The 24,913-nt window shown below is 44.7% G+C and overlaps 1 protein-coding gene and 2 pseudogenes across 9 annotated transcripts in view; all 3 read left to right on the forward strand.

The window, feature by feature from the left end:
• LOC141094652 (uncharacterized) overlaps positions 1-24,913 on the forward strand; it is an 803,576-nt gene that overhangs the window by 755,701 nt on the left and 22,962 nt on the right. For 5 of the 9 annotated variants that reach the window (XR_012233146.1, XR_012233145.1, XR_012233143.1 and 2 more), the window contains exon 3: positions 20,478-20,647. The exons of 1 other annotated variant lie outside the window; for it this stretch is intronic. The gene's annotated coding sequence lies outside the window, so the exon portion shown is untranslated. The remainder of the gene's footprint in view (positions 1-20,477; positions 20,648-24,913) is intronic. 3 more of the 9 variants (XM_073580484.1, XM_073580488.1, XM_073580487.1) reach the window with 1 other exon arrangement.
• LOC141095009 (U2 spliceosomal RNA) lies at positions 2,101-2,305 on the forward strand (annotated as a pseudogene).
• LOC141095001 (U2 spliceosomal RNA) lies at positions 8,895-9,075 on the forward strand (annotated as a pseudogene).

Genomic DNA, 24,913 nt, shown 5'->3' on the forward strand with positions numbered 1-24,913 from the left:
GGTGATTTGACTGAAGTTTGTAGGTATATGTGGATGAATGGTGTTTTGAGCAATTCTATGAAAGAAAGTGTTGTGGTTCTTGTGTTTAAAAAAGGTGAGAGAACGCGTCTGGAAAACTGGAGGCCCATATCATTGCTTAACGCAGATTATAAGGTCTATAGTAAGCTGTTAGCAAATCATATGCGAGAGGTGATTGGGAGTGTAGTGGATGATGATCAAGTGTGTGCTGTGCCTGGTAGGAGTATGAGTGATAATTTATTGTTGTTAAGGGATATGCTTGGTGATTGTAAGGTAAGAAAGCAGAAGTGCATGGTGCTAGCAATTGATTTTGAAAAGGCGTTCGATAGAGTGTCGCCTGTGTTTTTGTTTAAAGTTCTGGAGAGGATGGGTTTTCCTAAGGTTTTTCTGAATGGTGTTAGGTCTTTATATGACTGTGTGTCAAGTGAGTTTTTAGTGAATGGATGGCTGTGTGAGAAAGTGATGATAAAGTCAGGTGTAAGACAGGGGTGTCCTATGTCCCCGGTCTTGTTTGTATGTGTGATTGAGCCTTTGCTGTGTTTGGTAAGACGTGAGAAAATGATGAGAGGATTGCTAGTGCCTGGGAGTGGTGGTAAGCATGTGAAGGTGTTAGGCTATATGGATGATGTTGTGATTGTGAGTGAAAGTATGGCTTCAATGAGTAGGGTGAGGTTGCTTTTGGACTTTTTTTGTGGTGCATCTGGGTTTAGGGTCAACTGGAATAAGTGTAGTTTCAAATGTTTCGGAGATGATAGTATTCGTATGGATGGTGTCAAGTATGAGGAGGGTGCAGTTAAGATTTTAGGGGTATTGTTCAATGATGATCTGAAAGGGAATGAGAGTTGGGATGAGTGTGGCTTGCGTGTTGAACGAAAATTGAATTTCTGGAGGATGAGAGAGCTTTCTCTGCGTGGCAAAGTTTCAATTATCAAAGCGGTGATTTTACCCATTCTACTGTTTGTGGCCACAATTTTTCCATCTCCTTATAGGAAAGTAAAGAGGGTAGAGAAAATGATTTTTACTTTTTTTCTGGTGTAGCAAGATGGAGAAGTTGAAGAGAGAGAGTCTTTATAAGGCCTGCCAGCATGGTGGCTTGGCTTTTCCTAATATTGAAATTTTCTTAGGACTCCATTACATTAAAGCGGTTGTGGTGCTATTGAGTAAGGGTAACAAGGGTGCATGTATGGCAAGCTATTCTGCTGGATGGATGTTGTATGGTTTATGTTGGAGGAAGAGGGATGCAAGAGTGCCTGTTTCTTTTAAGTGTCCGGAGTGGTATGAAGTGATTGAGAAGTTTGTCAGAAAGCATGATTTGCAGCGTGTGCTGATGAATGAGTTTAGAAAGGCTAGGAGTGTGTATAAAAAAATTTATGCAAGTGAGGTTGAATGTAATATAGTTGGTTTAAGAGGGAATGAGGTTGCAGATGCATGGAGGATGTTGGGATGTCTAACAAGCAGAAGGATGTAATGTCGATGGCATTTCATAACATTCTTCCAGTGAGAGAGGTACAAAAGAAAAGAGACTTGATCAGATCAGATGTGTGTCCAAGAGATGGATGTGGTGGTAGTGAGACGGTTATGCATGTGATGTGGAACTGTGATTTTGCGTATAGTGTGTGGAAGTGCGTGGGTGGATTGTGTAGGGTCTTGGCTGGAGTGACTTTTTTGGATTGGCGTGTGGCAATGTTTGGGATAGGAGTGTGTGGATGTGTGAAACAGAGTTGCGTGGTTAATTATAGCTTGTGTGTGGGAAAGTTTGTGGGATGTGAGAAATCTCTGCGTGTTTAAAAGAAAAGTAATTACAGTAAATGAATGTGTAAGGATTATTCTTTCTAGATTGTATTTGATATATAGATTAGATAGTAGAGGCGGTGGTGGAACAGATGCCGAAGGAGTATGGAAATTCAAAAAGTGGCGTCATATTGTGAAATATCAGTGATTTTTTTGGGTACTGTATCTTATAAAGAGAAATAATATTGTCTCTTCTGTCAAAAATTGATAATTTATGCTAACAAATATGAAAAAAAAAAAAAAGGCCATGATGATGAGATGTTTTTTTTTTGCAAGCAAGTTTGGTATATCCTACTGTTTTGCTATACAACTAACCTGAATGGTTTAAAAAAAAAAAAAAAATCTGTTCTTATCAGTTTAATATCTGATACGTCCCCTATCTGGGGACCATATATTAAATGGATTTTTAGAACAGGGAGATGGAAAAAGAGCTTGCTCACTTCACTCCACACATCTTCTCAGTATCGGCAGTCTCTCTGGGAATGGTGCACTCACTCTCTTAAGAGGTTTCCAAAGACAGATTGAATTGAAATCGGGATAAACAAGTAGTGTTTTCAAAGCATTATTTGAATGCTTTCTTCCACTGTAGTTGCTCTGCAATTAGTTTTTCTTGGTCCAAGTTGCACATTTCCAATGCCTTAGCCTTGATTTAACTTGACCAACTCTTCTACTACAGCAAGTGTTATTCACCGCTATATGGAAGGCATTGCACTGTATTCAATCTGTCATTTAAATAACGATCTATCTTGGCCTTTTCTGCTTGGTAGGTACAGGTGTGATAAGCTGCAGTAATGTGTTTGGCTTTGGATAGCTACATTTCTGCACACCCACCTTCTACAAGGCCTGCAACCCTTCCCCTCAGTACTTCCCCAGCCTTAATTCAAGCATTCAATTCCTACCACATCCCTCATGCAATGATATGTCGCTTCATTTTTGAAACATTGTCCCCCTCTTGTGGCCTTTCAACTTTGAAATTTACTGTTCAATTTTGAATGAATTCATATATGAATTAAATGGAAAAGCAACAATTTATCTGGCGAGTTATTTGAATGTTCGGCCTACGTCCACCTGTCTGACAGACGGTATTCTAGTGGCTTGTAGCAGCAGCAGCTAGGTGCACTGCTTGCCTGCAGTTAATAGGATGTGTTCCATCCATGGAACAGTATGATAGGATGCATTCCATTCATAGAACACAATGCTTGGATGTGTTCTATTCCTGGAACAATTTGGATCACTGGAACAATGGGACCACGTGTCACAATGGGCAGCCCAGAGTCTGTAGCAGCTGCGCAGTAGTAGTCAGCTTCAGTCTGCTGAGGGAGCCTCAGCAGACAGGTGGGGGGGGATGCTCACTCGCTCGCTCGCTGGTTACAATATCTGGCACCAGGAGAGTTAAAGCAAGACCTTTCTTTTAGGGAGGGTAGAGGGGCGGTGTAGGAGCAGTGCTCCTCTGGCCTCTTTCCTAGTACGGAAGCACGTTTGACCATTAGGGGAGGGTGGCCTAACAAAAAAGGGGTTGGCCTATGCAAATTAAAAGCCTGTGGAGTGGAATCCTGGGAAAACAAAAAAAATCAACCGCTGCGCTTTTGTTATGCGCCCAGACTTGGTTTGAATGTGTTCCTCAGGGTAGTGTCTGTGTCATTCTCCACAATGGGTGCCTGTCTTAAGCCCTGTGGCCTTGCAAGCGGCAAACCATTTCTGGTTGTTGCTTCTCGGCCTTTTGGCTGCGATCTTGTGTCGCGGTCAGAGGGTCCGAGTTTTCCTGGAGTGATACAGGGGTTTTCTGGCAGCGTGCTGCTGAATTTCTACTGCGGTACCCGTATCGGCAGTCTGGACTGAGGATGTTCATCAAGAATATGATCCGTGTGGTGGTGGAAGGCGGTGAGAAGAACAATGTTGTGTACGTTGTTTGTGACCTGCTGGAGGGAAAGGCTGGAGCCCATCGGGAGGGTATCTACAGCGTCAATGAATTCCGGAGTCAAGGTACATATGACGTCACCTTTGTGAATGAGGGATGCTGTTTGACTGTCTTTGAATGGCTCAGGAGTCATGACGGTGATCCATGCCTGGAGGGAGTGCAGGTGGAGCCCCTGTTTGGGCTCATGGAAAAAGTGGTGACGGTGTATAACCCCTACACAGAAGTAGGACTACTGGAGCAGTTCCTGGCTCGGTATTGCGAGCAGGTGAAGGGAGGGGAGAAGCAGAGAAATGTCTTGGGCATTTTCAACTGCAAGTATGTGTTTCGGGTGAAATTGAAGAAAGACCCAAGTTGTTTGGGAGGTTTCACCCACCCCCCAGCAAACTTTTCAGTGGCGGGTCATAGGGGCTTCCTGTCATACCAAGGGCAACCCCTATACTGCAGGAAGTGCTTTCAGTTCGGGCACCTGCAGAATATGTGCTCTAAAGACCTGGTTTGCCGCAATTGTAAGCAGGAGGGTCATGTGGCGGCTAGGTGCCCAATGCCGCGTGAGTGTGACGGATGTGGCAGTGCAGAGCACCTGTATAAAGACTGTCCATACGGTGGGCCAAGGAGGCCAACTAGGGAGGAGGAGGAAAGGAAAAAGCGTGAGGAGGAGAGGAGGAGGAAAAGAAGAGAGAGGAGGAGGTTAAGCGGGAGAAGGAGAGGAAGGAAAGAGAAACTGCTGCACCGCAAAGCGCTGTGATGACTCCACCCTCTGCTACTGAGAGACGGAGGGAGAGGCGGCAGGAGGATAAGGATCCTGAGAGAAGGAGGGAGAAGCGTCAGGAGGAAAAGGAGGACAAGGAATTTTGGAAGGCCGCAAGGCGAGAGGAGCGCTTAATACAAAAAAAATGGAAGGGAATAAAGAAGTCGCCAAACCATCGTCAGAGTATCTGATGGATTTTGACATCTCTGTGGCAGAGGAGGAGGCTGAGGTTTTGATTCTTGATTCTGATCCGAGGAAGATTGGTGCCTTCTCCTCGGAAGAGGACTCAGGAGGAGGGTTAAAGTGTCACAGAGAGGTGGTGGGGAAATCAGTGACATTAAGGTTATGGAAGAAGGAGTGCCCCAGAGGAAGGCTGGGCAGAGGAAGGCTGGGCAGAAGAAGGCGCGTTTGGAGGAGTATATGGAGGCCAGCGGCTCTGAGAGCTGCTCGGCGCAGATGGTGAAAGAGGACACTGGCGGTACTGGTTAAGTACGTTTTACTTTTCCAGTGACCATGTGGTTTTTTCTTTTTCTGTGTATGCGTAGTATTGCTTTAAGCAATGGCTGTTTTTTTGTGTGTTTTATGTAATGTGTGTATAGTTATATCTGTATTTTGTTGTTTTTTGTATAAGGTTTTTTCCTGCTTATTTGTCCTTTTTGGATAAGTGACTTTTTTTATGCTTCTTGGTTTGCGTTTATGGGTTTTGTAATCCTGTCGCAAAATGTGAGGGTTTTCAAAAATAAGTTGCGGCGTGCGGCCATCTTTGATTTTTTTGCAACACAAAATGCAGACATTTATTGTTTGCAGGAGTGTGGGATTGTGGATGGTGTGAATGGGAGTGAATGGCCTCATGGTGCGTCTGTGTGGTCGGGGAGTGCATGTAATAAAAATGACGGTGTTGGATTTTTGGTGAAGGGGCGTAATGTGAGTTTGTGTGACTATATCGTGATTGAGGTAGGAAGCTGTGTATTAGCAAACTTTGAATTTAAGAATATTCGTTTTTGTGTTATTAATGTGTATGCTCCTGTGGAAAAACAGGAACGCAAAGCTTTATTTGAAAAAATTAAGTTTTTTATTCCAGGAAGAGTGCCTGTTGTGATTGTGGGTGATATGAATTGTGATGTGGGAAGTGTGAACGTGGATGTGTCAGGGAAAGTGTTAATGGATATGGTGAGTGATTTTGGTTAGAGGGATATGCAGCATGAGTGTAAAATTGTTAAATACATTTTTTTCTGAGTGTGGGAGGATAGCGTCTAGACTGGATTATTGTTTTGTTTCAAAAAACCTGATTCCAGTTAGTTATGCACAGGAGAGGGTGCTTTTCTCTGATCATGTGTGTATGAAGTGTGAATTGGATTTGCATACTAATGAGGTGGCTGGGAAAGGTGTGTGGAAGCTGAATGAGTTTTGCTGGAGGGGGTGGAGGTGAGAGAGGAGTATGAGAGGCATTATAAGCAGTGGTGTGAGTGCAGGGGTGAATTCAGTACTATGTGTGAATGGTGGGATTGGGTTAAATGGAAAACCAAGGCGTTTTTAAAAAACTTGGGTACAAGTGTGCAGCTGCTAAGGCCTGTTTCACACTTCCGTTTTTGTGTCCGCCAAACGGATCCGTTTCCGTTTTTTTGACGGAAACTGATGCAAACGGATCCGTTTTTAAAAAAACGGATCCGTTTTTTTGACGGATCCTCGGTAACCACTAATGGAAGTCTATGGGACAAAAAACGGATCCTGCAAAAAATGGCGGATCCGTTTTTTTACGGAAACCAACGGATTTTGACGGATTTGAAAAAACGGAAGTGTGAAACAGGCCTTAGAGGAAAAGATTTGCTGGTTTGAATGCAAGATTGGGTGTGTTATATAAGTTAAGAGAGGCAGGGATGGATGTGAGTGAAGATTTGTTGAGAGTGAGAAAAGAAGTGAATGAGTTTTTGTTAGAGAGAGGGAGGAGTATTGTGTATAGTGCCAAAATAGAGAACTTGGAGAAGAATGAGAAGTGTTCTCGGTTTTTTTTCAAGAAAGTTTTTGGAAAAAGACAGAGCATGAGTGTTTTGAATGGAGTGGATGGAAATGAAGTGAGTGGTGCAGACTTGTGTGAGGAAGTGGCAAAGTTTTATGATGACTTGTTTTCAGTGAAATGGAGGGATTAAGGTTTGGAGAGTGATGTGCTGAGTGTTTTGGAAAATAGGTTGAATGAGACAGGAAGGGAGAGTTTGATGGGTGATGTGACGTGTGAAGAAATATGGAAGGTGGTGTGTAGTATGGCGCTGAATAAAACGCCGGGGGAGGATGGGCTCCCAGTGGAATTTTATCGTGGGATGTGGGATGTGATTGGGAAGGATTTTGTGGATGTATGTAAGTATATGTGGGCAAATGCAGAGGTGGCAAATGGCATGCGTGCAGGAGTGGTTGTGTTGCTACCAAAAAAAGGTGATCTGAAAAATCTAAAAAATTGGAGGCCGATCACTTTGCTTAATTGTGATTATAAGATCTATGCGAAGCTTTTGGCCAGCAGGATGCATGATGTGGTTGGGAGTGTGGTGGGTGAGTAGCAGTGTTGTGCGGTGCCTGGAAGACGGATACATGAGGGTGTGTGTATGCTGAGAAATTGTTTGTGGGACTGCATGAGCCGTAAGAAGGGGGTGTATGTGTTGAGTTTGGATTTTGAAAAGGCGTATGATAGGTTAGCGCATGGATTTCTTTTTAGAGTGTTAGTGAAGATGGGTTTTTCCGGCTGAGTTTGTTGAGAGAGTGAGAAGTTTGTATAAAAATATTTATAGTTGTGTTTTGTTGAATGGGAATGTGGGGAGGAGAGTGAATGTGTTTTCTGGTGTACGGCAGGGGTGTCCATTGTCCCCAGTCGTGTTCATTTGCACGATTGAGCCACTGTTGTGCATGTTGAGGAAAGATAACGTGATTAGGGGGGTGCAAGTGCCGGGGGGTGGGGGGAGGGAATGGAAGGTGAGTGGCTACATGGACAATGTGTGTGTATTGTGTGATTCAGAGTGTTCCGTGCGGCGTGTGAAGTTGTTGGTATCCTTTTTTTGTGGAGCATCTGCATTTAAAGTGAATTGGGAGAAGAGTGAGTGTAAGAATTTTGGGGGGGAGGATTTTGAGCAATGATGTTGGGGTGAATGTGGTGAGTGGACCAATAAAAGTGCTTGGTGTGAAATTCTCTGAGAAGTTGGATGGAGAGGAAAGCTGGGTAGATGTGAGAGAAAGAGTGGAGCGCAAGTTAAATTTTTGGAGAATGAGAGATCTTACGTTGTTTGGTAAAATTTTAGTTATTAAGAGTGTTGTGTTACCAATTTTTTTGTATGTTGCGGTGGTTTTTCCACCAGGGTACATGTGTGTTAGAAGATGAAATAGGGTTTTGTTTGTGTTTTTTTGGTGGTCAAGTATGGAGCGTGCAAGGAGAGAGGTTGTGATGAAGAGAATGGATAAGGGGGGGCTGGGTTTCCCCAATTTGAATGTATTTTTTGGTGTGAATATTATGGTGTTTGCATTGGGTGTGATTAGGATGGATGGGAAGTATGCATGTATGTGCAGGTATTTGTTTGGAAGTTTTTTGTTCCGTTTGAAGTGGCGGGAAAGGGATTTAAGGTGCCCAGTGGCTTTTGAGGTGCCTGTGTGGTATGTGTGGGTTTACAAATTTTTGGTGACGTATGAGCTGTGTGATGTGGATGTGAGGTTGCTAGAGAAAAAGAAATCTGTATATAGGATGATTGAGTGTAGAGAGGTGGAATGTGGTATCAGTATGGTGAGAGGACGTGATGGGCAGAAAGTATGGAAGAAGTTACGTACAAATGGAATGACAAATAGACACAGTGAGATTGTGTGGCAGTCATTGCATGGGGTGTTACCGGTGAGGGAGTTCCAGAGAAATAGGGGTTTGGTGAGAAGTGAGGTGTGTCCAATGAGTGGATGTGGTGGGAGAGAGAGTGTGGTGCATTTATTTTGGAATTGTTCGTATGCTAGAAATGTGATTGCAGGTATTGGCCCATTGTATAAAGAGTTGTGTGATGTGAGTTTTTTTGAGTTTTGAGCTTTTCATGTTTGGGTTGGGTTTGTGTGGGGAAAAGGAGAGTGTGTTGTGGTTGATGCTTGCATGTATAAAAGAGGTGTTGTGGGATGTGAGGAATGTGTATGTGTTTAAGAGGAAGGAGATTGAGGTTAAAAATTGTTTTGGGAAAACTATTTTTGTTTTGTGTGTGATAAGAGGAAGAGGGGGGAGGAGGACGCAGAAGGAATCTGGAAAGTCAAAAAGTGGAAACATCTTGTTAATGTGTCTTGAGTTTTTGATTTGTGGTTGTAAATAAAGTTTGTTCTTCCAATGATGATGGGAACAGCTGCTGCACGAAGTAAGTGGAGAAATGCTGTTGGGGAGCCGAGTTCTTCATAGTTTTGGTTTCCTGACTGTGGAACTCCCCATCTGAGGGGAAAAAAAAAAATCTGTTCTTATCAGTTTAATATCTGATATGTCCCCTATCTGGGGACCATATATTAAATGGATTTTTAGAACAGGGAGATGGAAAAAGAGTTTGCTCAATCCCTTCCTGTATCTTCTCAGTATGGCAGTATCTCTGAGAATGGTGCACTCACTCTCTTAAGCGGTTTCCAAAGACAGATTGAATTGAAATCGGGATACACAAGTCGTGTTTTCAAAGCATTATTTGAATGCTTTTTTCAAATGTAGTTGTTCTGCAATTAGTTTTTCTTGGTCCAAGTTGCACATTTCCAATTCCTTAGCCTTGATTTAACTTGACCCACTCAACTACTACAGTAAGTGTTATTCACCTCTACACTGTGTTCCAAATTATTAAGCAAATGATATTTTTCTCTGATTTTCCTAAATAGTCGGTACAAATGACAGTCAGTCTAATAAAGGTCATCACCGGTTAGAGAATACATCAAATTTTATTGAAGAAACCTCCCAATAATAACAGTATAATCTCCAAAATGAATAAAAACTCAAATTGCACTGTTCCAAATTATTAGGCACATTAGAATTTCCAAACATTTGATATGTTTTAAAGAACTGAAAATGCTCATTTGTGGAATTTGCAGCATTAGGAGGTCACATTCACTGAACAAAAAAGCTATTTAACTTCAAAACATTCCTAACAGGCCAAGTTACATGTTAAGATAGGAACCCTTTGAGATCACCTTCATAATTCTTGCATCCATTGAAATTGTGAGTTTTTGGAGAGTTTCTACTTGTATTTCTTTGCATGAAGTCAGAATAGCCCCCCAGAGCTGCTGTTTTGATGTGAATGGCCTCCCACTCTCACAGATCTTTTGCTTGATGATACTCCAAAGGTTCTTCATAGGGTTGAGGTCAGGGGAAGATGGTGGCCACACCATGAGTTTATCTCCTTTTATGCCCATAGCAGTCAATGACTCAGAGGTATTCTTTGCAGCATGAGATGGTGCATTGTCATGCATGAAGATGATTTTGTTCCTGAAGGCACGTTTCTGCTTTTTATACCATGGAAGACAGCTGTCAGTCAGAAACTCTATATACTTTGCAGAGGTCATTTTCACACCTTCAGGAACCTTAAAGAGCCCTACCAGCTGTTTCCCCATGATTCTGGCCCAAAACATGACTTCTCCACCTCCTTGCTGACGTCGCAGCCTTGTTGGGACATAGTGGCCATCCACCAACCATCCACTACTCCATCCATCTGGACCATCCAGGGTTGCTCGACACTCATCAGTAAACAAGACTGTTTGAAAATTAGTCTTCATTAGAGTTGAGCGACTTTTGGTTTTTTAGGGTCGAGTTTCGTTTCGTGGCCGATTATAGGGAAAAGTCGGGGTCGTCCCGAAACACGAAACCCAATGTAAGTCAATGGGGAATAAAAGTCGGCAGTGAGAGGAGGACAGGAAACACACCTACAGTGCCCATTTGAATGCCAAAAGCATCAATTCTTCTTACTTAAGCTTGCCAACCTTAATTAACTTCATAATACAAGTTACGCACTGAAAAATGGGGGTTATTTGGCTAAAGTTGTGGGGGGGTAGGGCTGGCTCCAGGTTTTCATGTGCCCTGGGCGAAAGAGTGCCCCTTTAACACATACCACAACTCATCATGCTCCAATACGGCAGAGAAATAGCGGTATAGTACAATGAAAAATACCTCACTTTTTACATCTCATGACGAGACCCATCTATTTCTCCATACAGAATCATTGGTCCCATATAATGTTTGAAACAGTATATGATCTGCTCCACATAATGCTACAGTATATGTTGTTCCCCATGGATGAAGCTCCACTGTCTTATGGGCCCAAATAATGCTCCATACATAATGGGCCCCATTTCTAATGCTCTAGAGTATAATGGGCCCTGTAAATGCTGCTCCAGTGTCTGATGTCCACCTTTGGAATGTTCCAGTGTATGGTGGGCCCCATATATCATTCTCCAGAGTATAGTGCTCCCCAAAAATTGCTGTCCCAACATTGAAAACAATCAAATAAGTCTCCTCGCTAGGGAATCCCTGTACTAGTCTGGACCCCTCGTCATCCCCATCTTCCATCTCACTGCACAGTATTTCAACCTTGCAAGTGCTGTGATCCTGAGCAAGCAGGGGGGGCCCACTTGTTGGCGACGGCACTGGCACAGGGCCCCTGATAGTACGGTGGTGTGTCTGATGGCGGGTGGGCCGAACCTGCACTTTCATCTGCAGCTTCCTCTTTGTCACCGTGTAAGATGGAACTGTATATGGGAAGGGTAACCTGAGTTTCATCAGGGTCAGATTTAGGCCGTGTAGCGTGCGAGGGGAATGTAGTGGTCTGGGTCAATGTACCAGCAGATTCATCGAGCAGTGGCTGGGCATCAGTGCACTTGTGTCGCCCCCAGGAGTACGGTCGCCACAGTGGCATTACCTTCCTCCTAGGGAGTGTGATGTCATGCTTGGGAGGAAGGATCTCTCTAGCAGGTTAACTGATTGGGCGGCGTTATTCCCACGAGTCATGACCCTCCAAACAGCGTTCATGAAGGCAAAGTGTTTGTTTTACGTGGGCAGTATGGTTGCAAAGCTGAACCTTAAAGGAATGTCCAGAAGGGCACCACCAGGAGTGGAGCCTACGGTTAAATTCGACTCCACCTGGGAAACCTCAACCATGCCAGCTACAGAAAAGATGCACACATTGCAAGCTTAATTCTGTTAACGAACGAGACTTCGTCATGCCCCGCGGTCCGAGTCCGGCTTACTAGAGGGACACGTGAGGCTCTGGCACATGAGATTGGCCAATAACTGGTGTGTCATGCCCTTACATGTCCGTGGCTGCATGTGCGCTACATTGAAAAGGCCAGCGTTTGTCGCTTACAGGTGCAGATAACCCGCTAAACAACGTTAGTGATGGGGATCACTGATTACAATTATTACCCATGAACGATGATTTCCCAGTAAGTGCAGGTCAACCGCAGTTCCGGAATTAGGCCTAACTGTCATTCCTGAAAAAATGAAAAACTTACGTGTGCAAACCACAGGTGCTGAAGCTTGCTTAACAGCTCGCCAGCCGTTCTCACGCCCAGTATGGATTACACGTGATTGCACAAAGGTGAGAAAGGGTACCGTATCCCCAGATAACATGTATGGATAGCATAGTGTACACATTCAAAATATATGTCTATACATCAGGAGGCAGGCTCAGACGGTGTTAGGCCCAGTATGGCTTGCACGTGATTGCACAAAGGTGAGAAAGGGTACTGTATCCCCGGATAATATGTATGGATAGCGTACACATTCAAAATATATGTCTATACATCAGGAGGCAGGCTCAGACGGTGTTAGGCCCAGTATGGCTTGCACGTGATTGCACAAAGGTGAGAAAGGGTACCGTATCCCCGGATAACATGTATGGATAGCGTACACATTCAAAATATATGTCTATACATCAGGAGGCAGGCTCAGACGGTGTTAGGCCCAGTATGGATTGCACGTGATTGCACAAAGGTGAGAAAGGGTACCATATCCCCGGATAACATGTATGATAGCGTACACATTCAAAATATATGTCTATACATCAGGAGGCAGGCTCAGACGGTGTTAGGCCAGTATGGATTGCATGTGATTGCACAAAGGTGAGAAAGGGTACCGTATCCCCGGATAACATATATGGATAGCGTACACATTCAAAATATATGTCTATACATCAGGAGGCAGGCTCACACGGTGTCAGGCACAGTATGGATTTGACGGCCCAGACTACACAGCGGAGGAGCAGGGAGAGGTAAAGATTGCAAATGCTGGGGCCCTGCCCAAGCAAGGGGGGCCCACTCGTGGGCGTCGGTACTGGCACTGGGCCCCTCATAGTACGGCGGTGTGTCTGACGGCGGGTGTGCACCACCACCGTCAGAGACACTTGATTGCACTTTGAGGGATCCTGTGCCAGTGCCCGCGCCCAAGAGTCGGCCTACCCACCTGTCCAGGGAAACGGCACTCGCACGGTGTCGTGCGCTAGGTGGTGACCCCGGCCATGGGGGGGAGGCAGCACAGTTAGGGAGTTTTAGAAAGTGGCATATGTTGATGTTGGACATTCAGCTGATGCAAAAGGTGAAATAGGTCAAGTCCCAGGAAGAGGTGGACCAAAGCAAGCCATTTTTCTGTCACCCTATGTGTCATCAGGGGAAGGTGGGACAAAATCCTTGGAAACCCATGCATGGTTCATTTTAATGAAGGTTTGATCATCCACATTTTGGGTTCACAGACGGGTCCTTTTTTCTGTCAGGATTGATCCAGCTGCACTGAAGACTCTTTCCGATAGCACACTTGCAGCTGGGCAAGCGAGCTCCTGTAAGGCATATTGTGCCAATTCAGGCCAGGTGTCCAGTTTAGCGGCCCAATAGTCAAAGGGGAATGACTAGTGTGGGAGAACATCGATATGGGAGGAAAAGTAGTTTGTAACCATAGTTGACAACTGCTGTCTCCTGTCACTTTCCATCGATGCAGTATTACCAGTTGTGTGAGCGGTACTTGAAAAATCAGTCCACAACATTGTCATGAAACCCCTGTCTCCAACGCCACTTCTGCTGTGTGCACCATGAACACCTCAGCCAAGCTGCCCCCGGCCCGTACGGCTCGTGTGAGAACCATCACCGCTGCTGTGTGCTGGGAATGCCTCAAGCAACCGATTTACCAGAGTTGCTTGTTTATTAGCCAATATTAGGTCAAGGTTCTCCTGTGGCATGATGTTTTGTAATTTGCCTTTATAGCGTGGATCCAGGATGCTGGCCAACCAGTAGTCGTCATCGTTCATCATTTTGGCAATGCGGGGGTCCCTTTTTAGGATCTGCAAGGCATAATCTGACATGTGGGCCAATGTTCCCGGTGTCAATGATGCACTGCGAGTGCTGGTTGGAGGAGCACTTTCTGGCAAATCCACATCCCTCCAGCCACGCACAAACCCTGTACCAGACCTTGCCACGCCAACATTTTCACTTGCCCCAAGAGATGCATCCTCCTCCCCTAAGTAATCATCCCCATCATCATCCTCCTCCTCCTCTTCTTCCTCCACCTCGTCCAGGAGAGGTCCCTGAGCAGACAATGGCTGAATGTCATCAAAGATTCCCTCCTCGTCAACATTGGCTGCAGACGCCAGCTCCTTAAGGTGCATCAAAGTTTGCATGAGCAGACGCATAAGTGGGATGCTCATGCTTAGAATGGCGTCGTCTGCACTTACTAGCCGTGTGCATTCCTCAAAACACTGAAGGACTTTACAGAGGTCTTTCAGCTTCGACCACTGCACACCTGTCAACTCCATGTCTGCTCTCAAAGTGCCTGGCCATGTATCCTCCCACAAATGCATTATGGCCTGCCTCTGCTCACACAGCCGCTCCACCATGTGCAGGGTGGAGTTCCACCTTGTTGCAATGTCGATAATGAGGCGGTGGTTGGGAAGGTGGAGCAATCGCTGCAGCTTCTGCATACGAACGGAGTGTACAGGCGACCAGCGGATGTGAACGCACAGTCTTCGCACCTTCTGGAGCAGGGCTGTTAACTCCGGATAATTTTTGAGGAAGCACTGCACCACCAGGTTCAAGGTGTGAGCCAAGCAAGGTATGTGGCTGAGTTTTGAAAGGGCTATGGCTGCCACAAAATTGCGGCCGTTATCACTAACTACCTTGCCTGCCTCAAGATGTACACTGCCCAGCCATGACTCAGTTTGTCGCTTCAAGTACTCGGCCAGCACCTCGGCGGTGTGTCTGTCGCCCAAACACATCATCTTCAACACAGCCTGCTGACGCTTTCCACTAGCTGCTCGATAGGGGGACACCTCATGTGCAACAGTGGCAGCTGCAGATGGAGTGCTCGTACGACTGCGCTCTGTGGACGAGCTTTTGCTTCTGGAGGAGGAGGAGGAGGAGGGTCAAATGCCTACAGCCAACTGTTTCCTATACCGTGGGCTAGGCAGCACTGTCCCACCACCGCTGTCCCCTGTGGACCCTGCATCCACCACATTAACCCAGTGCGCAGTGATGGACACGTAACGGCCCTGGCCATGCCGACTGGACCATACATCAGTTGTGAGGTGCACCTTTCCACTCACTGACTGCTTGAGTGCATGGACAATGCGGTCTTTTACATGATGGTGGAGGGCTGGGATGGCTTTGCGAGAGAAGTAGTGGTGACTGGGTAGGTCATAGCGTGGTACTGCATAGGCCATGAGTTCGCGGAAAGCTGCGCTTTCCACCAACCGATAGGGCATCATCTCAAACGAGATTAGTTTGGCAATGTGGGCGTTCAAACCCAGTGTACGCGGATGAGAGACTGAGTACTTTCTTGACCTACTCATAGTGTCTGGGAGGGTGAGCTGGACTTGAGAGCTGCATATGGTGGAAGTAGCGGTGGACAGGGCGGACTGAGAGGGTTGATGATGGTGATTGAGTTGGTGTTCTTTCTGATGGCCTAGAATCAGTCTTTCGTTGATATAACAGTGGGATTCCCTGACTGCTGTGGCCTTGCAACGACACCTCAACATTTGCTGCTGTGCTAACCGGTGGGCTTAATGTGGGGGAAACAATGTAGCGTTGCTGACTACCTTCTTTGTGATCAGTTGCACATGTGGCACTTGAGGTTTGGTGTTGTGTCCACGCTTGCAAGTGCATGCTGGTTAAATGTCTAAGCATGCAACTGGTATTCAAATTTTTCAGATTTTTCCCTCGGCTAAAGGTCTTTGTGCACTTCTTACAGATAACCTTGGCCTGGCATGAGGATTTTGTTCAAAAAAGTGCCACACTGCACTCTTCCTACTTTGGCAGACATTTTGCGGCCTAGCACGCTGTGATCTTTTGACCCTCTGGACAAGCTGTCCAGCAACTCTTTTGATTTTTGGAACCTGTCTTTGGAGTGCTCCGGGCCTGCCAGATAACAGCTGTTGCGATGTCGATGTCTGCTGTGGATGCTCCTAATCTGAGCTATTGGAAGCAGCACCCTCTTCCCCCAATGGATGCCAATCTGGGTCAACAACTGGGTCATCCATCACCTCCTCTTCAATGTCATGTGCACCTTCCTCTGTGTCACCGTGTATGGTGGTATAGTGTGCGGGAAGGGGCACCTGAGTCTCATCAGGGTCAGAATCTGGCTCTGTACACTGCGAGGACAATGTAGTGCTCTGAGTGAATGTACCAGCAGAATCATCTATCAGCGGCTGTGCATCAGTGCACTCCATGTCAGATTCATCTTGGCCTGGGTAATTCACCATTTCACTTGATAATCCAGGCATGGTATGTGAAAACAGCTCCATGGAGTAATCAGTAGTATGGCCTGCGTCATCCTTCAATCTTGGTTGGGGTGAAGGACACAAGGAAAGGTGTGGTTCATGAACATGAGCCTCCAATGACGACTCAGTGCTTTTACTTTTTACAACTGAAGAAGAGGAGGCGATAGAGCTGGAGGCTGAGTCAGCAATGTAAGACAAAACTTTTTCCTGATGCTCTGGCTTTAAAAGCGGTTTGCCAACTCCTAGAAAACTAAGCCTTCGAAGCCTTATGGAGCCAGACTATGACACAGGCTCAACACCTCCTGCATTCGGTCCAATTTTGCTCTTGCCACTACCATCAGATCCACCACCAACACCATCATTACCAGCTGCCAACCCCCGCCCAATTCCACGGCCTCTTCCACCAGCCTTCCTCATTTTTTGTAGAAATGTAGACAAAATCCAACAAACTATATAGTAATGTAAAACAAGGTACAAGGTGTCTATAGGACAGGGGAGATTTTGAATTTCTGCACACACTTGTGGACACTGGACACTTATGGATTGTGTGAGGCCCACTGAATATCAGAGCGCTATGTCACAGGCTCGATGGCACAGGTGTGAAAAAAGTGACTACAGGATAAGGGAGATTTTGAATTTCTGCACACACTAGTGGACACTGGACACTTTTGGATTGTGTGAGGCCCACTGAATATCAGAGCGCTATGTCACAGGCTCGATGGCACAGGTGTGAATAAAGTGACTACAGGATCACAGAGATTTTGAATTTCTGCACACACTTGTGGACACTGGACACTTATGGATTGTGTGAGGCCCACTGGATATCAGAGCGCTATGTCACAGGCTCGATGGCACAGGTGTGAAAAAAGTGACTACAGGATAAGGGAGATTTTGAATTTCTGTACACACTAGTGGACACTGGACAATTTTGGATTGTGTGAGGCCCACTGAATATCAGAGCGCTATGTCACAGGCAGAAATTGGCTAGTGTATCACAAACTACAAGGTGTATGTAGAATTGGGCAGAATAGGAATCTCCCTAGAGTGTAGGTCTGTAAGAACGGAACAAGTCCTCCACTTATCCTTCCACAGTGACACACAGCTTCACTGTGGCCGTGATAACAGCCGTTACACGGTACTGAGAGGAGTGTGCACGTACACGGCTGTCCGGTGTACGTAAAATTGTCAAGCTCCGTGTTTTTTAAGTATACAGACTGACACACGCTGTCTCTCTATAGTTTTGAATGTGATCAAACAGCAAATATATTTAACTGTTTGAAAGCTAGACAAAACTAGTAGGTGCAGGTCTGTAAGAACGGAACATGTCCTCGACTTATTCTCACAGAGTGACACACAGATAGCTTCACTGTGGCCGTGATAACAGCCGTTACACGGTACTGAGAGGAGCGTGCACGTACACGGCTGTCCGGTGTACGTAAAATTGTCAAGCTCCGTGTTTTTTAAGTATACGGACTGACACACGCTGTCTCTCTATAGTTTTGAATGTGATCAAACAGCAAATATATTTAACTGTTTGAAAGCTAGACAAAACTAGCAGGTGCAGGTCTGTAAGAACGGAACATGTCCTCGACTTATTCTCACAGAGTGACACACAGATAGCTTTACTGTGGCAGTGATATCAGCCGTTACACGGTACTGTGTGAGGAGCGTACACCGCTGTATGGTGTGAAAAAATGCACGCTCAGTACCTCAGCAGGACAAAAAAAAAATTGGGATTGCTTTTAAAAAAGCAGTTTGCAGAGCAGTGGGTAAACAGCAATGCAGCTGTCAGGAAGCCTTGGAAGGCAGCCTAACAACCAGCACCGCTGATCCACCACAATATAGCCTCCCCTTGCACTGCACACACAGTGACTGTTGTGTTGTACAGGCAAAATCGCTAGCAGCAGAAGCAGTTTTTTTTTCTTCTTCCCTGCCTTACGCTCTCCCTACAGAATCAGCAGCAGCAACCTCTCCCTATGCTAAGATCGGCAGAAGTAAGATGGCGGTCGGCGTGCACGCCCTTTTATAACCCCTGTGACGCCCACCAAAGCAAGCCAATCACATGCATGCCCTTCTGAAAGATGGTGGTGACCCCTGCCTATGACATCACGTTGCCCACAGTGTCCGTGGATCCTGATTGGCTGAAAAAGAGCGCAAAACAAACTTTTGAAACGCGACTTTGGCGCGTAAGTCGCCGACCTCGTGGCCGACCTCTTCCTAGGGTCGGGTTTCGTTTCATGAAACCCGACTTTGCCAAAAGTTGGCGACTTTTGACATTTTTCGACCCGTTTCGCTCAACTCTAGTCTTCATGTATGTCTGGGCCCACTGCAACCATTTCTGCTTGTGAGCACTGTTTAGGGGTGGCCGAATAGTAGATTTATGCACCACAGCAAGCCTTTGAAGGATCCTACATCTTGAGGCTCGAGGGACTCCAGAGGCAACAGCAGCTTTAAATATCTGTTTGCTGGTGTGTAATGGCTTTTTAGCAGCCACTCTCTTAATTCGATGAACTTGCCTGGCAGAAACCTTCCTCATTCTGCCTTTATTAGCACAAAATGTCTGTGCTCAGAATCAACCACAAATCTCTTAACAGTACAATGATCACGTTTAAATTTTTGGGAAATATCTAATGTTTTCATCTCTTGACCAAGGCATTGCACTCTTTGATGCTTTTCAGCAGCAGAGAGATCCTTTTTCTTTCCTAAATTCCTTGAAACCTGTGCCCTGCTTAATAATGTGGAACATCATTCTTAAGTAGTTTTCCTTTAATTGAGCTCACCTGGTAAACTAATTATCACAGGCATTTGAGATTGATTTCAGTGATCCAAAGAGCCCTGATACACAATACCATCTGAGTTTATTTGAAAAACAAAAAATTACATCTTTAGGACACTTAAATCCAATTTGCATAATAATTTGGAACACAGTGTATATGGAAGGCATTGCACTGTATTCAATCTGTCATTTAAATAATGATCTATCTTGGCCTTTGCTGCTTGGTAGGTACAGGTGTGATAAGCTGCAGTAATGTGCTTGGCTTTGGATAGCTACATTTCTGCACACCCACCTGCTACAAGGCCTGCAGCCCCTTCCCCTTAGTACTTCCCCAGCCTTAATTCAAGCATTCAATTCCTACCACATCCCTCATGCAATGATATGTCATTTCATTTTTGAAACATTGTCCCCCTCTTGTGGCCTTTCAACTTTGAAATTTACTGTTCAATTTTGAATTAATTCATATATGAATTAAATGGAAAAGCAACAATTTATCTGGCGAGTTATTTGAATGTTCGGCCTACGTCCACCTGTCTGACAGACGGTATTCTAGTGGCTTGTAGCAGCAGCAGCTAGGTGCGCTGCTTGCCTGCAGTAAATAGGATGTGTTCCATCCATGGAACACTATGATAGGATGCCTTCCATTCATAAAACACAATGCTTGGATGTGTTCTATTCCTGGAACACTTTGGATCACTGGAACAATGGGACCACGTGTCACAATGGGCAGCCCAGAGTCTGTAGCAGCTGCGCAGTAGTAGTCAGCTTCAGTCTGCTGAGGGAGCCTCAGCAGACAGGTGGGGGGGATTCTCGCTTGCTCTCTCACTGGTTACAATATCTGGTACCAAGAGAGTTAAAGCAAGACCTTTCTTTTAGGGATAGTAGAGGGGCGGTGTAGGAGCAGTGCTCCTCTGGCCTCTTTTCTAGTACTGAAGCGCGTTTGACCGTGAGGGCAGGGTGGCCTAAAAAAAAAAGGGTTGGCCTATGCAAATTAAAAGCGCGTGGAGTGGAATCCTGGGAAAACAAAAAAAATCAGTTGCCTGCACTTTTGTTATGCGCCCAGACTTGGTTTGAATGTCTTCCTCAGGGTGGTGTCTGTGTCATTCTCCACAATGGGTGCCTGTCTTAAGCCCTGTGGCCTTGCAATCGGCAAACCATTTCTGGTTATCGCTTCTCGGCCTTTTGGCTAAGATCAAGTGTAGATCTTGGCTAGGAGAGTCTGTGCATTTTGTCCTCAGCACTGCAGCTTTTGCTGCTTTTGCTTTTGAGAGGGGACTTACAGACACGAGCAGCGATGGTAAAAATTCGCTTTGTTGAGCCTGGGGAAACCCGGGTGAAGCATGGTATCCAGATCGATATTGATGCCGGAAGTGAAGATGATATTCCTCTTGGATTTTTTGTCAACAATGTGCTTTTTGGAGTTTTAAAGTTGAGAAGAGAGGAGATTTTGTGTCTGCAGCAGTTCAGATCTAAATTTTACTCTTGTTCTTTCTTCTATTGCAGCTTGCAACAACCTTTATGGGACCCTGAAGCAGAACATGGAGAACACTGCGCTGGATGGACTGACTTTCACCATTCTGTACTCAGATGAGGAGCTGCCACTGACCCTGATGATGTACAACCCTCATGTGCCTTTGGAGCTGATTTGCATATTTCTGAATAAGCATTGCAAGGTATGTAGATCTCCTACCAAGGTGATGAATGAGGTTGGGCTATGGACAGGAAAGTACAGATTCATGGTGAAGTTCTCAGAAAGCATGGATGAGCCAGGAGGAATTCATTATCCCCCCTGTAACTTTTCCATAGGGAAGGAGAGAGGTTTTCTCTTCTTCCCTAATGCTCCCAGGTTCTGCAGGCACTGCTGGGTGTATGGCCATACACAGGCAGACTGCCCTGCTGGAAGCCAGGTGGTGTGCAGAAAGTGTGGTGAGGTCGGTCATCCTAGTAGCCAGTGCACAAATGAGATTGTGTGTAATCTGTGTGGGGTAGGGGGTCATACCTTTAAGGACTGTAACCTTAGACCCAGCACATATGCAGGAGCTGCTAGGAGGAATTTTGTAATGCCTGACCCAGATCACCTTGTGGATTTTGTGGAGGAAATGACTGAAGAGGAGAAGGCTGAGAGAAAGCAGCTGGAAGCTGAATATAAAGAGCAGAGAGAGAAGTTTCAGAAAGAGCACAAGGAGAAATTAGAGCAATGTGTCAGACAGAGGATAGTGGAGAAGATTTTGGCTGAGGAAAAAAGTGCTGAGTCACTGCCTGTGAAAAGTGCTGAGTCACTGCCTGTGAGCACACACAAGAGAGATTTCACAGTGGGCTGGTGAAGAAAAGGTGGGGGCTGCTAGCAGGAGCAGTGTTTCACAGAAGAGTGAGGAGCTGACAGGACCATATAAGGAGGTAGCAGCTGCAGATGCAAGTTCTGAGAGGAGAGGTCAGGAGAATTTCACAGACACTAAGGATTCCAGCTGGACTACAATGCAGAGAAATACCAGGAAGAGCAGACTGAGCTCTGTGCAGAAAGTACATGGAAAGGACAAGAGGAGGGAGTATGCAAAGCAGGAAGTGAAGGTTTCTGGGATGAGCAGAAGGACAAGATCTTGTGCAAGAAATAAACCCAGCTTTGAAGCGCTGCAGGAGCTGTCTGAAGACCAGGAGAGTGAGGATGCCAATCAGGAAGAGGTGACAGAAGATATCCCTGACATGACAGTCACATTGCAAGGTGAAGAAGGGGAGTCAGCCAGTCTGTCAAAAACACCAAAGATGGCATGGAGTGAAGATTCTCTGGAGTCTGAAGATGAAGGTGGGCAGGGTGACTTTGACCAGAGTGAGGAAGATTCTGAAGACGACACTATTGTCAAATTTGTTAGACTGAGCCCCTCATCATCCTGTACCAATGCTGGCAGCCATAGCCCTACAAGAAGCTACCCGACGGTGTCAGAACCCCAAGGTGTCCATTTTTTAGGTGAAGACTTGGGGTACACCGTCTGCACATCCGGTGTTACCCCTCAAGACGGGAAAGGCTGAAGACCAGATGGGGCTGTGGTCGTGATCTTCCCAAAAACCTGGAGCGATGGGTTCCCAACCTGCTCAGCTGGCAATCTCGTCACTGAACGTGCAACAAATAAAGTCGGCACCAAGAAGGACCTTTATTTTGGACTACTTGAAAAACTTTAAGGACGATGTTTACTGCATTCAGGAATGTGGAATTTCTGACTCTCTGGATGACTGTGTGGCCACATGGCCAATGTATTTGGTCTGTTCAGTTATAAATAAAAATAGTGGTGTTGGAATATTAATTGCTAATAAAAATATTAAAATTGAATGTTATACTGTTATAGAGCCAGGAAGGTGTGTCATGTGTGAAATTACTTGTAGAGGGTGGAGGGTTAAAATTGTGAATGTGTATGCTCCGGTTGATAAAGAAGAGCGTTTGGAACTTTTGGAGAAATTGTCTTTTTTTCTGCATGGGAGAATACCTGTTATCTTTGTTGGGGATTTTAATTGTGTCACTGAAGGTCTGCATGTGGATGTCCCAGGGAAAAAGTTGAGGTGTCTGATTGAGGATTTTTCTTTTGTTGATGCTGCAGAGTTTTTTTCTTGGGAAAACCTCCTCCCGTCACTTATAAAGCTGATAGAGGGGGTATTGAATCGAGAATTGACCGTGTCTTGTTCTCAACTAATATTGTCTTTAAGAATTTTCAAAAGGAAGCTGTTCCTTTTTCTGACCATGTTATTTTGCGTGCGCGTTTGGAAGGTAAGGTGTCTTTTGCGCATGGTCGTGGTGTATGGAAGCTAAATGTACATCTGTTAGATGATGAACGAATCATGACAGCCTATAGATGGATGTATGTGAAGTGGAAAGCTAGGAAAAGAGATTTTGTGAATGTGTTGGAATGGTGGGGACTGGATGAAGAAGGAAATAGGTTTTTTCTTTAAGAAGTGGTTAAGAAAGAAAGGTGTGTATAACAGAGAAAAATTTAATGAATTGGGTATGAGATTAGAGTGGCTGAGAAAATTGAGTATGATTGGAGTTGAGGTGGATAATTTGATGTGTCAGGTGAAGAATGAGATTACGAAGTTTATGAATGAGAAAGGTAAGGAGATGATATATAGGTCTAAGATTGAGCATTTGGAAAAGAATGAGAAGTGTACTAGGTTTTTCTTCAAAAAAACTTTTGGTAAGAAAGTTGATATGGATGAGGTGATGAATGGGAATGGTGTGTGTATGGTGAGGATGTGATGAATGAGGTTGAATTGTTTTATAAGGAGTTGTATGGGGCCAAATGGATGGATGAAGGTTTGATGACTGAAATGTTGGGTAAATTGGAAGGACGGCTAACTGAGGATGAGAGCAATTTGATGGATGACGAAATTGTGTTGGAAGAAGTGAAGAAGGTTGTAATGTCTGCATGTAAGAATAAAACGCCTGGGAAAGACGGGTTGCCTATAGAGCTGTATGTGAAAGAGTGGGATACTATGGGAAATGATTTGTTGGAAGTATGTAAGTATATGTTTGAAAACAATGTACTGAGTGAATCAATGAGAGAAGGTGTGGTTGTATTGATTCACAAGAAGGGAGACCGGAAGGACTTGGGAAATTGGAGGCCGATCACCCTTCTGAATGCTGATTATAAGGTTTTCAGTAAATTGCTAGCTAACAGGATGAGAGATATGATTGGTAAAGTGATTCGTGAGGATCAGGTGTGTGCAATACCTGGAAGAACAATGAATGATAATTTGTTGTTGTTAAGATATGTGATTGGCGATTGTTTGGACCGCAAGCTGAAATGTATGGTTTTTTCTGTGGACTTTGAAAAAGCCTTTGATAGGGTGTCACATGTTTTTATGTTTACTGTCTTGGCGAAAATGGGTTTTTCTAGGAATTTTGTGAGTTGTGTGAGAAGCCTGTATTGGAATGTGTCAAGTGAAATTCTGGTGAATGGATTTTTGAGTAATAAGATTAGGGTAATGTCTGGTGTGAGACAAAGGTGTCCTATGTCACCCATTTTATCTATAAGTGTGATTGAGGTGCTTTTGTGCATGGTAAGAAGTGACAAGTTTATGAAAGGGGTTTTGATTCCTGGAAGTGGTGGGAAAGATCTGAGGATATTGGGATATATGGATGATGTGGTCATTGTGATTGAAAATATAGCTGCAATGAATAGGGCAAAGTTCTTATTTATTATGTTTTCCAGGGCCTCAGCCTTTAAAATAAATTGGGCTAAATGCTTTTTTTAAATTCTTTGGTGATAACAGCATTAAATTGGATGAGGTAAAATGTGAAGTTGGAGCAATCAAGGTACTGGGAATTAAATTCAATGACAACTTAAAGGGGAATGAAAGTTTGGATGATTGCGGAAAGAAAATAGCACAAAAATTAAATTTCTGGAAATTGAGAGAACTGACATTGACAGGAAAAATTTTGGTTATCAAAGCAGTGGTGCTTCCAATTTTACTTTTTGTTGCAAATGTATACCCCTCGACATCTAGGAAAATTAGAAAAACTGAAAAAATTATTTTTACTTTCGTCTGGGGGAGTCGAATGGAGAAGTTAAAAAGAGAGCATGTTTATAAGATGTGTGTGAATGGTGGTTTAGATTTTCCAAATATGGATTTTTTTCTAGGTGAAAGTTATATAAAAATGTTGGTGGTTTGTATGGGTAAGAGTAATAAATGTGCTTGTATGGTAAGATACTCCGCTGGTTGGATGTTTTACAAGTTGAATTGGATTAAAAGAGATGCTACAGTGCCTGTTGCTTTCAGATGTCCGGTGTGGTATGAAAGAGTTGAGAAAGTCATTAGGAAGTACGATCTGATGGATTTGAGTATGATTGACTTTGTAAATAAGAAAAAGATAATTAAAATGGTGAGGGATAGAGAGATTGTGTGCAATATTGATGGTATGAGAGGGGAGGATGTGCCGAACATGTGGAAAAAGT

This window comes from Dendrobates tinctorius, unplaced genomic scaffold, assembly GCF_039654945.1.
Source record: "Dendrobates tinctorius isolate UK_male_01 unplaced genomic scaffold, ASM3965494v1 ptg000065l, whole genome shotgun sequence".
NCBI lineage: Eukaryota > Metazoa > Chordata > Amphibia > Anura > Dendrobatidae > Dendrobates > Dendrobates tinctorius.